Below are 12,655 nucleotides of genomic sequence, written 5' to 3' on the forward strand. Positions count from 1 at the left end.
AGTCAGAGGTATGGCAATCATAATCACATGTCTAGTTTTTCAAATGAATTGTGGTGGAGGAAAAGCTCCACCCTTTCCTTGCTTGAAATAAACAGAATAACGAATGCATTAAAATAATAACTGTTATCTGAAGAGAGATTATTAGTTTTTGTCTTTTATTCTTTGCTTTTGTCACATTGATTCTTTTTTCTTATTAATTTTATTGTACAATAAACAGTTGGTTGAACGTTAGCCTATTTCATGTTACTTCTGTTAATATAGTTTATCTTTATTTCGGTTTTTAATCTATGTTTTTATGTTTTATACAACAGATAGTCCAACAGCACTGGGACTATTACTGTTTCTGTCTGTATAGTAGGATTTTTATATATATTTTTTTCATTGTCAGTAGGCATTCATGTTAGATGAGATTGAGGTATGACATAATATTCTTCTATAAGTTGTATTGTAAGTAAACCTCATTGGTTCTTGCACATCAAGCCGGCACCTTTGATCTTCTGTTTACTATATTTGATTTGCTCTATGCATGTGCATCGATTAGCGGATATATGGGAATAAAAGCATAAATTAAATCTGTTCATTACATTAAGCGATCGTGTCTCTTCAGAAGACTTTAAACTGCTTGATTTATATGCATTTCTCTGATGATCTTTTTATGAACTTTGTGAAGCATCAAAGAATTGGTGTAATGGACTTTCAATTGGAGGAACAAAACTCTCAGGTTTCATTAAAAATATCTTAATTTGTGTTTTTTAAAGATTAACTACAGTAAATGGTTTCAGAACAACATGAGGGTGAGTAAATTATAACATTTTTGTGTTTTAGTTTAACATTTATGTGACTTTCGTAAGTAATGTTGGTGCACCCTACAGTGGTGCATATGAGGCATATGGCAAGATGACAGAGTGAATGTTTCTATTTACTGTATGCCCATCTACAGGCAATGTCTGTGGTGGCTAAAAATGAATGTGGGATAGTTTTACACATCATAGCGCAGTCTTAGATGTGCACCCTGTAATACCATATACCAAAACAATATTTTGTTTTTAAAATGACACAGCAGTTACTATCCTTGCATTAAGTAGATAAACAAAATGCAAGAGTCTCTGCATTAGTGGTTATCAGAAAAGCCCCTCTCCAGAGCTGTGGTTCAGGCAAAAATAAATAAGTAAAAAATACTGTTTTATTCACGTTGTAGGTTAAAAGGTTGAATGAGAGGGTGCCCTTTAGTGCAAGGGGCTAGACCAGGGGTGGCGAACGTCGGTCCTGGAGAGCCGCAGCCCTGCAGAGTTTTGCTTCAACCCTAATCAAACACACCTGAACAAGCTAATCAAGGCCTGAAGGGTTACTAGGAAGCTTCAGGCAGGTGAGTTTTTATTAGGGTTAGAGCTGAACTCTGCAGGACTGCGGCTCTCCAGGACCGGAGTTCGCCACCCCTGGGCTAGACTATGGGAAAGCTGATTCATTACTCTAAAATTAGCCCCCGTGTACTGCTCTGGCCTTAGGTGCTGGCTAGGGGAAGTCCTGCTTTTATTTAGGGAAGCATTGCTGAGCTTTCAGTGACTTTTCTGGTGTACCAAATGGATCTTTGCACACACTGGTTGAGTGTGTTGAGCTGCAAAGTAGGAGTTTCTTAAAAGTAAATGTGGTTAAATAGAGAAGAATGAAACCGACAAATTAAGGTTAAATCTGTAACCAGAGCCAGAAATGAAAACGCCCAGTGTGGGCAAAATTATTTCATGCTGTAATCAAAGTAGGCTATTATTTAAACAATATTATTTTGAGTCTGAAGTTAATTTCCTTGTGGAAAATAAGATATCTCTATTAGGAGTGAAAAATATATTCAATATTATTGCAAAATTTATTGCAATACAAAAATGTAACAATATGTATTGTGGAGAGTGACAATTTGTATTGTGTATAGTTCACCCAAAACGAAAGTTTAAAATATAAATTTAGCATCAAATATGGTAAACACAAATTGGCATACATTTAAGCTTCCATGTTAATTATTATTAATAAATGAAAAATAAAATACATTATTTAATAAAATACAATATCTACAACTTTTTAAATGTGTGTAATCAGGGACAGAGTGCAAGCATTTGTGTCTAACATGATACTGTACTTATTAGCTAAGAGAATTATGAATATTTCTATTTTGGTGGCACCATACATGGGCAAGAAGGACATAATCTAAACCTACTCAGGTCCACCCCAATACCAAATTGAGAATTTTGTTTAACAGCACTTTTTGTTGACTGATTATCATATGTCTTAGAAGAATGAAACAAATAATAACTCTACCATTTAACTCTATTTTGGCTTTGTTTAAAATATAATGAGATCAGTATCTAACTGATTCGTTGTTACTCTTCTAATATCTGTATTATGTTTTTGTACTTAAAATGATGATTAGTAATGTACAAGTTGTGAACATTAATCATTTGTTTTATGGAAAATCTTGGAAGAACACCTTTAAAGTAATTTGTTTCTAGATTGAGTTTTGTTATAAAATAAGAGTTGAGATTTGACCCGCACATGCACACACTTCATCTCGTGCCAGAATGGCCTCCAGTGTGTTAGAAACATGAAAGCTGAGCCTCAAACTAAACAGATAAATATACATGACAGACATGCACAATACTATTCACGGCTGCTCAGGCCAACATACTTGGAAAGTTTTAAATCAAGAGGTCAACTCTGCAAACAGCTGTTATTTTCTATTGTTTAAAACCAGCTTTTTTTTCTCTCTTAAACAGACACAGAATTGTTATTGTCCTTTAAGTTTGTTGTTTCTAAATGTCTCTACAAAAAAAGTACACTGCAGCAGTTAAATGTAAAGATTTGTGTCTAAATTTGTTATTGGATGTGTTATAGCCTAGTCCACGCTGAGCAGTGCTGGATAAAGTGCTTGAAAGCCACACTTAAGTAAAAGTATAAATATCTTACCAGAAAATGACTTTGGTAGAATCTAAAGTCACCGTTTAGAATATTACTCGAGTAAAAGTTCTAAAGTATGTGATAATTATTGTACTTAAGTATGAAAAGTGATTTTTATATATATATATATTTGGGTTAGCAAGAGACACTTGGAATCTGCATCTGACAACCTGAAGTGGCATTTAGATTAATTTACACATACGGTTTAATGCAGCTCATAGGGGACATGGATGCATTTAACCAGCAGTTACAAATGCATAAATAATGATTTGTTTTAAACATAAAACGTTGAATGTTGGTATTTGAAAAGATACTTGAAATGTGAAATTAAAGCCGCCAGTAGGTGGCAGCAAGTCACTGTTAATGAGCGAGTCATTGAGATTATATCGATTCATTCAAAAGGTTGATTCATTCTTCATCCTTCGGGAATTGATTGGATCATTGGAAGCTCGGGCGTTGCTAACAAAATGGAGGCAGATCTGAATGCCGGTTTGCAGTTAGTGGTGGGGGATTTCTCTCCACTGGATTCACAGCCGACACCCAAGCATGAATAAATGTTTTATTTATTAAGGATGACGAAGATCAACAGCACAAAACATGCCTAAACAGCGTGCGCGAGGGAGAGAGAGAGAGAGAGAGAAAGAGAGAGAGAGAGAGAGAGTGTCGTTTATCCCAGCGTTTACCCCTCACGTGCCATAGCTCCTGACTGGAAGAGAAGATGAGTCGTTTTGAGGGGGAGGGGAGGTTAACGTTTTTGATTAAAGATTATGAGGGCACATGAATTAAAAAATAATAATGAAGTGCACAGATTAATTATTTATAATAAACACTACAGTATTCCATTAAAAAAATAAGAATTTTCCATTTTGATTTCATGGTGACTTTAAATCAATTAATTCAAAAGGTTGATTCATTCAGGAATGAAACATTTGACTATTTTAATGAGCGAGTCACTGAATCATTCGTTGAAAAAAACTGATTCATTCAATAAGGAAACACCGTCCTGTGTTGCTCAGCGGCACAAAACAGTGCTCTTTGGAACTATTTTCATTGAGGAAAAACGTAATACTAACTTTGTTAAACTTGTATAAAATCAATATTACATTTGTTATCATGCTGATATCTGGAGAAAATGGCACTCTTGTAGATTAACTATATTAAATGATATAAATATAAAAGACATACAGAGTCATTTTGCCTCTTATCTTGAATGGGCATTCTGAATGCATTTGAATAGACTAAATCTCTGGGTGTTTTTTTTTATTTTGTTTGTTTGTTTACTCCATAATGTCAGATCACACATCTTTAAAACAGCACTTATGATATTAGCGCAGACGATATATCGCAGCCTTGACTACAATTAAACTTGTTTGCACAAAGGGTTTTTTAGGAGTCAACTTGCAAGCGCCAGAACGCTGGTTCTCAAACCTGCTTTAGTTTGCAAGTACAAACCTTGCGGTCTGTTTTCTTCTGATTTTATTTTGTAAGTAACGAAAATGTTTCGGGGAAATGTATCGGAGTAAAAGTATACATTTTATTAAGGACAGATAGTGAGGTAAAAGTGAAAGTTGACAGAAATATTAAAACTCAAGTAAAGTTCAGATTCTCCCAAAATTACTTACTGTAACGAAGTATTATTACTAAGTTACATTACACCACTGATGCTGAGTAAGTGAATGGGGATGCCCAGTCTTCATATTGCATGTTGGATCTTGCCCACAGGGCACTGGGTTCATAGGCAGGTATGGGAAGAAAACTGACTAGTAAACTAAAAGCCAAAAAAGGGTTTATACACATTATTTTGACTGGTTATACAAAACAATTATTTAAAACATTTATTAAAAATATTTTTTATAAATATTCTGAATTAAATTCAGAATAAAACAACTTTTAGAGTAAAAGAATATAAAAAAAACAAGTTATGAAGTGGAAAGGAGAGCAGTGAAAACACACAGCAGTATATATAATTTGCTTTGTACTCCATTGAAAGTTGAACATCTAAATGCTTGGTAGATGTGCTGACAGGGTTTGGCACGGCTAGAGGTGCCATTACAGTAAACATTAAATATTAGCCTTTATCTCTCCAGCCTTTGTCTCGGTGTCAGTGGTTTTATTAAAATAAATAGAATGTATATTATGCATACTTTCAAGGACAAGCGTTAATGGTATAAAATCATTACAGTTTTTAAAAATAAGAAATTATTCCTTAGTCTCTATGCTCAAACTATTTACATTCTTTTTTATATCTATAGACGTACAATGACATTACTTGGTTACCTGACATGTACAGGATTGTTATTTAAATCCAGCAACAAGTGTTAGGGTTTGTTTTAGGGCCATAGCAACTGTGTTTATAGCTAATAGCAGATTCAGTGTTAACCTCTGTCCCATAACTTCGTCAAACATGCCTGTAAGCAGCTGTAATTGTCAGGGTTGGAAACATGAGGCCTGCAACTCACTGTGAGTCTATTCCTGGAGTTCTGTGGCTTCTCTCATTCTCACCATGCTAAAATAGCCACCCACTTCAACTGTGTAGTGCAATACCTCACATGGATATAGGTTGGAGAGAATGCAGATACAGCAACCCAGTTGAAAGGGATAAAATGCCAAGAACTTTAAGGTCATCTGAAGGTGTGTGCACCTCAACAAATAAATAGTGTAATTTAAATAAGTGACACTTTTTTTTTGTAAGTCCTTTATTTTCACTGAATTATCCAATGAAAATGAACATTACATTACAGTTCATCAGTCAAGTGCATTATTTAATATTTCAAGTATTCAAACATTTGTATCTCACATGACATTCTAAAGTAAGTTAGCAGAGGTGTATTCTACAGCTTATAAATCTAGTTTTAATTTAGCAAACAAAACATAAACTTCTATGTTCTACTAAAATATAAAAAACATCAATATTAATAAAAAAGTACAAAAGTCAAGTGGGAAAGACATTACAATGGTGCAATTTGTACAATTTGTACTAAAACTGCTTTAAGATTGCACTTCCCTTGTCTCACAGTTATCAAAAGCAGCTAGAATAGTTTCCTTATCATGAACCATGAAGGTTTTTTATCTACTGTTGTCTCTTTTTCCCTACCAAGTCCTTTTTCTAGAGTCTATCATTGCTTATTCTTCCTCTTCCTCTTCTTCTTCTTCTTCTTCATCCTCATCATCATCATCTCCACGGACTCCAAAGTCCATTTTTGCAAGCATGGCCTCTACGTCTTCTGTGAAGAGCGTGAAGTGGTCCATACTCTCAAAGCCGGGCTCTGGCCTCTGTAGATGGGAGTTCTTGGATGCATCTTTGGCTTCTGTGATCAGCTTCTTGGCAGCGATGAGGAACTCAGCCGTATTGCTGTTGTCCATGGTCTGGGAGGCTTTGTCCATCAGCTTGGTGCTGGTCTGCATCTGTTCATTGTACTGCTGGATTAGCAATCGCACCAGAGCCACCTTCTCATCCTGTTCTTGAGTGATCTGCTCTAGAAGTTGGGTCTTGCGGTCTTCTAGGATGGCATAGAGTAGATCTAACTTCTCCCCCAACTTCTGCTTCTGCGCTTGGCTGTTTTCTTCAACCGTTTTGCAGATTTCCTCCATTTGCGTTAACATTGCCTGCAAGCAGCTGTTGCTTGCGCCTAGCAGGTCGATTGAATTTTTAAGTTCAGACTTCTTGGCTTCATAAACACCTTTTAGAGTGGAAACTTCACAGTCCTTGTGCTGACCGAATACTTTGCACATGGAGCAAGTTGGTGTCTGGCAGGTTATGCAGTAGATGTTAATTTTTTCATCTTCGTGTACCTCGCACACAGACTCTTTTGTTTCTTTGGATTTCAAAGGGGGTTCAAGGGCATTACCTCCTTTCTCCAACTGTTGCTTGTAGATGTCGATGATGTTCTCCACCAGAAGATTCCTCTGCAGACCGTAGACACCATGGCGGTCCAGCACCACCTCAAATCGGCAGGTAGGGCATCGGAAGATGCCTCCAGAGAAGTGATATGGGTTTTTGGAGTCGTAGAGGTCACTGGCACAGCCGCGGCACAGATTGTGCTGGCATGGTAGAATGACAACTGGCTTTGTGAACATGTCCAGGCAGATGGGGCAGCTCAGCTGCTTCTCCAGGCTCTCCATGGGACTCGGAGCCCTGACTATTTGACCCCTTTGGATGTCCATTGCTGTCGTTTGAGGTAGAGTCCTTATAACCTTCACTGCTTTGCCCTTTGGTTGAGCTTGAGCTTTTCTGGTTGCTTCTGCCTTTACTGAGGTTAATTTGATCTGTTGGGGAAGGAGGCACTCAGGGTTTATATAGCGGCAGGCTGTCTGTGACACTTGATCTGTGAGGCGGCTGGGACAGGATTGCACCCACCACTTGTTTGTGCGGCTCGATTCGGATAAACATGCAGCCCTCTAACACAACCCACTAAAGAACAAGTCACATGCCAAACTTAGCAACACCGACCCCCCTCCCTTTCCAAGCTCTCCATCTGTGGGAGAAATGTGTAGGCAATTCACATAGTCACACAGTCAAACAACACCCATGTGATAGCTGTTGGCATGTAAACATCCAGAACTTCCCTGACAGCACAACAACATGGCAGGTCAATTTTACACTAGACTTTTATTGTTTCCGAAGAGCATTTGAATCAGTTGTTGTACGGTATGTGAGAAATTCAGAAGGATTTTTAGGACAATTGAGCAAGGGGTGAGTTGTGCAACACATAATCTGTTTTAGCTTCCATTGTCCCTCACTTGTTTGTCCTGATGGCCGATTGCCATCAACATCCGTCTGTATGGTTCTGGAAGAGAGGTCAGATGGTTGGGCAGTGAAAGAGAGACGTCAGACTTTCTGCCTCCTGGAAGCCCCTCATCTTCCCATGACTGGATGTTTCACAATTTTAGCACAGTGAATTTGTAAACAAACAGTCATAAGGTCAACAGCCATGCCACACCTCTAAAGCAAATTAAGCAATATCTCACTGAAAGAGTTATTGTCCTCTCATGCTTCAAAATAGCAGATGGTCACTGTAGAATATAGTAGAACATATTTATGTAGGTCATGTCTGGCGCATCTTCATCTCACTCACATGAGAGCTGAAACAACATGTTCAGAACCGGTATGTGCCCATCGAAGGTTGGAGCAAATTTCATCATCAATGAAAAATACCTGAGAGATGTTTTCAAGCAGCTTTAGTGCATTTATTTCTTTGTTTACACACAAAGTTGTTTTTGACAAAGCTTTTGATTAAAAGTGTCAAAAAAATATGTACAGTAAATGTAAGTGGTTAATATTATAATTGGTCAATGCATATTTTCAACCTTATATTCATGTATATTATATGCTGCTTGTTTCTATTTGAAAAACCGTTGTCCACCAAATAAATGTCATGTTGTATGTTGTTGTACAACCAACATCAGAAAGAAAAAAAATAGTGTTGTTATTAACTAAAACTAGCATTGTTAAAAATAGTTTTCATTAATTGAAAAAAATTGAAAGAAATATTAGATGAAAATTTTAAACTTTCACAACTAACTGAAATAAAGAGAGTTGAAGTACTACTAAAACCTGAAATAAAAGTAGCTAAAAAGCGAACAAGAAATATTAAATAACAAAAGCTAATAAAACTGACAAAAGCACATAAAATATACTAAAATGTATAATTTATCTAAAATCCCAAAAAATAAATATAAATAAAATTAATTGTATATCTAAATAATTCTAAATAATAATAAATATTATAATACTATATAAATAATCATAAAGAAAGAAAGAAAGAAAGAAAGAAAGAAAGAAAGAAAGAAAGAAAGAACAGGACCCCTGCAGACCCTCATGACTGTGTCAAGGTCAGATAAAATCTTAAAATATAACATAATTGATATTTCATATAATGAATCGTGATATGGTGATACATGATACACATGACATTTTTAGAGAAATTAAACTGAAACTTTTCTTGAAACTTGTAAAAATTCAAAACAATATTCCACACTCTTGACCCATCTATTATGCATAGGCTATATATAAATGCAGTAGAAGCCTGAACATTCAGATCTCTAACACAATCTTATGATTTTTAAATTCAATCTAGAGCGTGTCAACGTTCCTGGAGGACCACAGTCCTGGAGAATTTTAGATATGACTCTGCTCCAACACACCTGCCTTTCACCTGCTACTTGCCAGAATTATTCTTCAAGTAATTATGGATGTCTTGCTTAACTGGTTCATGTCTGTTTCATTATTTTTGGAGTTAACCTCTGTCGAAGTTTGACTCCCCTGATCTAGAGCTTCATGTAACCTTTATGAAAAGTCACCGAGGACAGTTTGTTGGCCCTGCCACCATGTACATCAACCATGATGTAAATATAAACAAGTGTGTGAGCCAGCTGCAAACGGACACCTGCAGGGATGCTTATCCAACGCATAAAAGTGGGTTTTGTAAGATGTCCTTATACTGCTAGTGTTCAAGTGGCTTACAAGATTTAACTGTGGGTTGTTTTTGATATGTGTGTTTTGGCAGTGAGGCATGTTCCTGGAATGCAGTGTCTTGGTTCAGTGTGAGATGGTTTCAACTTTAGAGACTAGATCAAATCACCATTCATTTTCTTGTCACGGGTAATTCAAAGAAATCTTCAAAGTGACACCTGTTTTAATCCATTCAATTAGCACAGTGTGTTAACTGTGATAACATATCCAGAAGCTATAATTAATCAAAAAGTTATGAATGCTCTCTCAGTTTAATGTCTGTTATATTGAAAGCAGTCTGATTATATAAATAGAACATCTATGAGTGTTAGTTCTACTTAAAGCACTTTTATGTCCCAAGTGTTTATTTTTTATTAAAACTATACAGATTTTAACTCTTCTTTTGATCATATGAAGATCACATTAAAACATTTATTTATCTTTGCAACTTTGTAAATGCCTTTCCTCTTGTCACAGACCCATTTCAGTCTTAATATTTGAAAATCCATTATAAAAATCTAAATTAGCACATTTTATATATATTTATGTGTGTGTGTGTGTGTGTGTGTGTGTGTGTGTGTGTGTGTGTGTATGATATAAATTATATAAATAAAGAAGGAAGCATAAACCATTTCAGTATTTATTGTGTGAAAATTATTTAAATCTATTATGAAAAAAATTTGGTAGTCCCACAGTCCAATCAAGCTGTAATTGTCAAATTCTGCAAAAAAAAAAAAATTAATAATTGTATATAATATTGTAAAATTAAATTATGACATGATTAAAAATATCATATGATTCAAATCTAGCATCCCCGCGACCCATGTTAAAATGTAATGTCATTTCCAGTGTTTTCATTTCCATTAAACAAATATTCAGATGTGGTAGGAGTAGCAGTGTAGTGGAACTATTCATAACTTTCAGAAGAGTAATAATTGTTTTGAATTATATTTTAATTTAATTTAAATTAATATCCATTTGAAAAAAAAAAATATTGAAAGCTATAAAAACTAGTGAAAATGTAATTAATGTGTCAAGTGTGTCCACAGGGCCATAAGTGCGCTGTATAACCAAAAGTGTCCACTAGGTGGCAAAATATACCAATTTATTTCAACACACACATTTACAAACTGTCTCAAGCTCCCTCTTTAGTTTTGCTGCAATTAATAGTATTTTTTGTCTGAATGGGTTTAGGATGTGAGAGTCCAAAAATTAATGTCTATCTATGAATTTTGTACTATCCTCCTCTGTTCTGTCTATTTTAATAGGGCAGGCTAAAAGTCGGTATCATAATGCATACAAAACAGTTCTTATGTCTGTGAAAATGTGTTGTCTCTCGAACAAATGTGTTTCCTACAGTGTATGTGATCACTGGAGACCCATTGTTTGTTTTGGGGCAGCAATCAAAGATAACTGATGAATGTACATTTCCTGACTGGAGCCAGTTTGGCCCCTATCAACAGAGCCCTCTTTGTGTCCCATAAGTCTACAATATGAGTTCATTGTGGCTTTGTGTACAAGAGACATAAAGTTTTGAATGACTTATAGCAAACCAATGATGTGACCACGCTGTAAGACTGTTACGCTTCAAAGGTGCCAGCTACAACATGGCGTGCAGACGAGATTCCTGTTCATGACAGTGTGTTAAGCTTCCACCACTCAGAGGATGTCAAGTGGCCATAAATACAGCAGTGGGTTTGGTACAATGGCCCAGTCAACAACAACAACGTTGATAGCGATTATAGTGATATCTTTTCCCAAGCTTCAAGAAAGTGAAATTCCAGCAAAAACAGTATTAATTACCAGTGCACTTATAAAATGTAATGTGTAATGATCCTTCTCATAACTGGCAAGACATAAAAGATTCCGAAACAAGAATGTATTCTAATGCCGTCTTTAATTTTTTCATTTGGGGGCAGTCATGGCCTAATGGTTAGAGAGTTGGACTTGTAACCCAAATGTCGCAAGTTCCCAGTCTCAGTACCAGCAGGAATTGTTGGTGGGGGGAGTGAATGACCAGCACTCTCTTCCACCCTCAAAACCATGACTGAGGTGAGACCTTGAGCAAGGCACAGAACCCCCAACTGCTCCCCAGGCACCACAGCAAAAAAGGCTCCTCCCACTGCTCCTGGTGTGTGTGTGTGTGTGTGTGTTCACTACACACTGTGTGCACTTGGATGGGTTAAATTCCGAGTATGGGACACCATACTCTACACATCACGTCACTTTCACTTTAGTATATATTATTTTGGATCATTTATAAATACAAAGCCTAGACTTTTTACAGCAATAATGAAATAGAAAATCAAAGTAAAAAAATCTAATCTTTGAGGTTCTCAAAACTGCTGATCTACTCTTTTTGGCAAGGAGAGGGTTAAGTGTTATCTTACTAAATTCAGACCAGGTCAGTGGAGATTTTCTGTCACCTCATGACAGCTGTTGATCAGTGAGCATTTAGCCAAAATGTCAGTTACAATTTAATCTTATAAACTTAAAAAGAAAAAGAAAAAAGTCTGGTGCATTTGACCATTTTATATCAAATTCTATAACATCAAACTCCTCAAAACTATTCTGAGAAAACAGTGCACATGCTTTTGTGTTCAATCACACTATTGTGGTGCCATGAGACTATGTCTCTGTCCACCTCCACACTGAAAGACCACAAAGTTTTCAGAGGTAAAAAATTGTATAATTAAAGTAATACTTTTTTGTGCTTCTGAGAAAAGACACATGTGTTGGGAGTCACAGAATGGAGGAATGTGTGAGGGAAGATGTCCAGACGAGGACCGTGGTTTTACCATCTATAAATCTCTGTCTGGATTAATCATTGTTCTTGTGGTTTCCACAGCCAGACGCGACCCATGCAGGCTTCTCTCATCACCTATATACTTAAATCATCCCGCTGGAATATAGACTAATGGGAACCTTCTGGGACTATTATAACTGTTAGCTTTCATCCAGATAAAGTTAAAAGCAAAAGACCCCATGTGAGTCACATAAAAATCTACAGGTGTATGGGTTTATACTTGTCGTTCAGTAAATAAAAATGGATTTGAAAGATCTAGTACATTTGCAGTTACGTTCAATGAAAACTTCAATAAAAAGAACGTTTTTTAAAACTAACTTATATAAACTAACTTATAGAAATCATGAGATAAATCACTGTTTTTTTTATTTACAGATATAGTTTTTAACAGTAAAAAATACTGTAAAAACAAATCTGCATATAGTTGTTTTTTTTTGGGGGGGGGGGGTATAATA

At 36.0% G+C, this 12,655-nt stretch overlaps 1 pseudogene; it reads right to left on the reverse strand.

Annotated features, from left to right (window-relative positions):
* Nucleotides 1-5,692: 5,692 nt before the first annotated feature.
* LOC107677616 (E3 ubiquitin-protein ligase TRIM63 pseudogene) lies at nucleotides 5,693-7,215 on the reverse strand (annotated as a pseudogene).
* Between the last annotated feature and the right edge of the window lie 5,440 nt (nucleotides 7,216-12,655).

The sequence above is a fragment of the Sinocyclocheilus anshuiensis genome, unplaced genomic scaffold (assembly GCF_001515605.1).
Source record: "Sinocyclocheilus anshuiensis isolate Anshui unplaced genomic scaffold, SAMN03320099.WGS_v1.1 scaffold873, whole genome shotgun sequence".
NCBI classification, from domain to species: Eukaryota; Metazoa; Chordata; class Actinopteri; order Cypriniformes; family Cyprinidae; genus Sinocyclocheilus; species Sinocyclocheilus anshuiensis.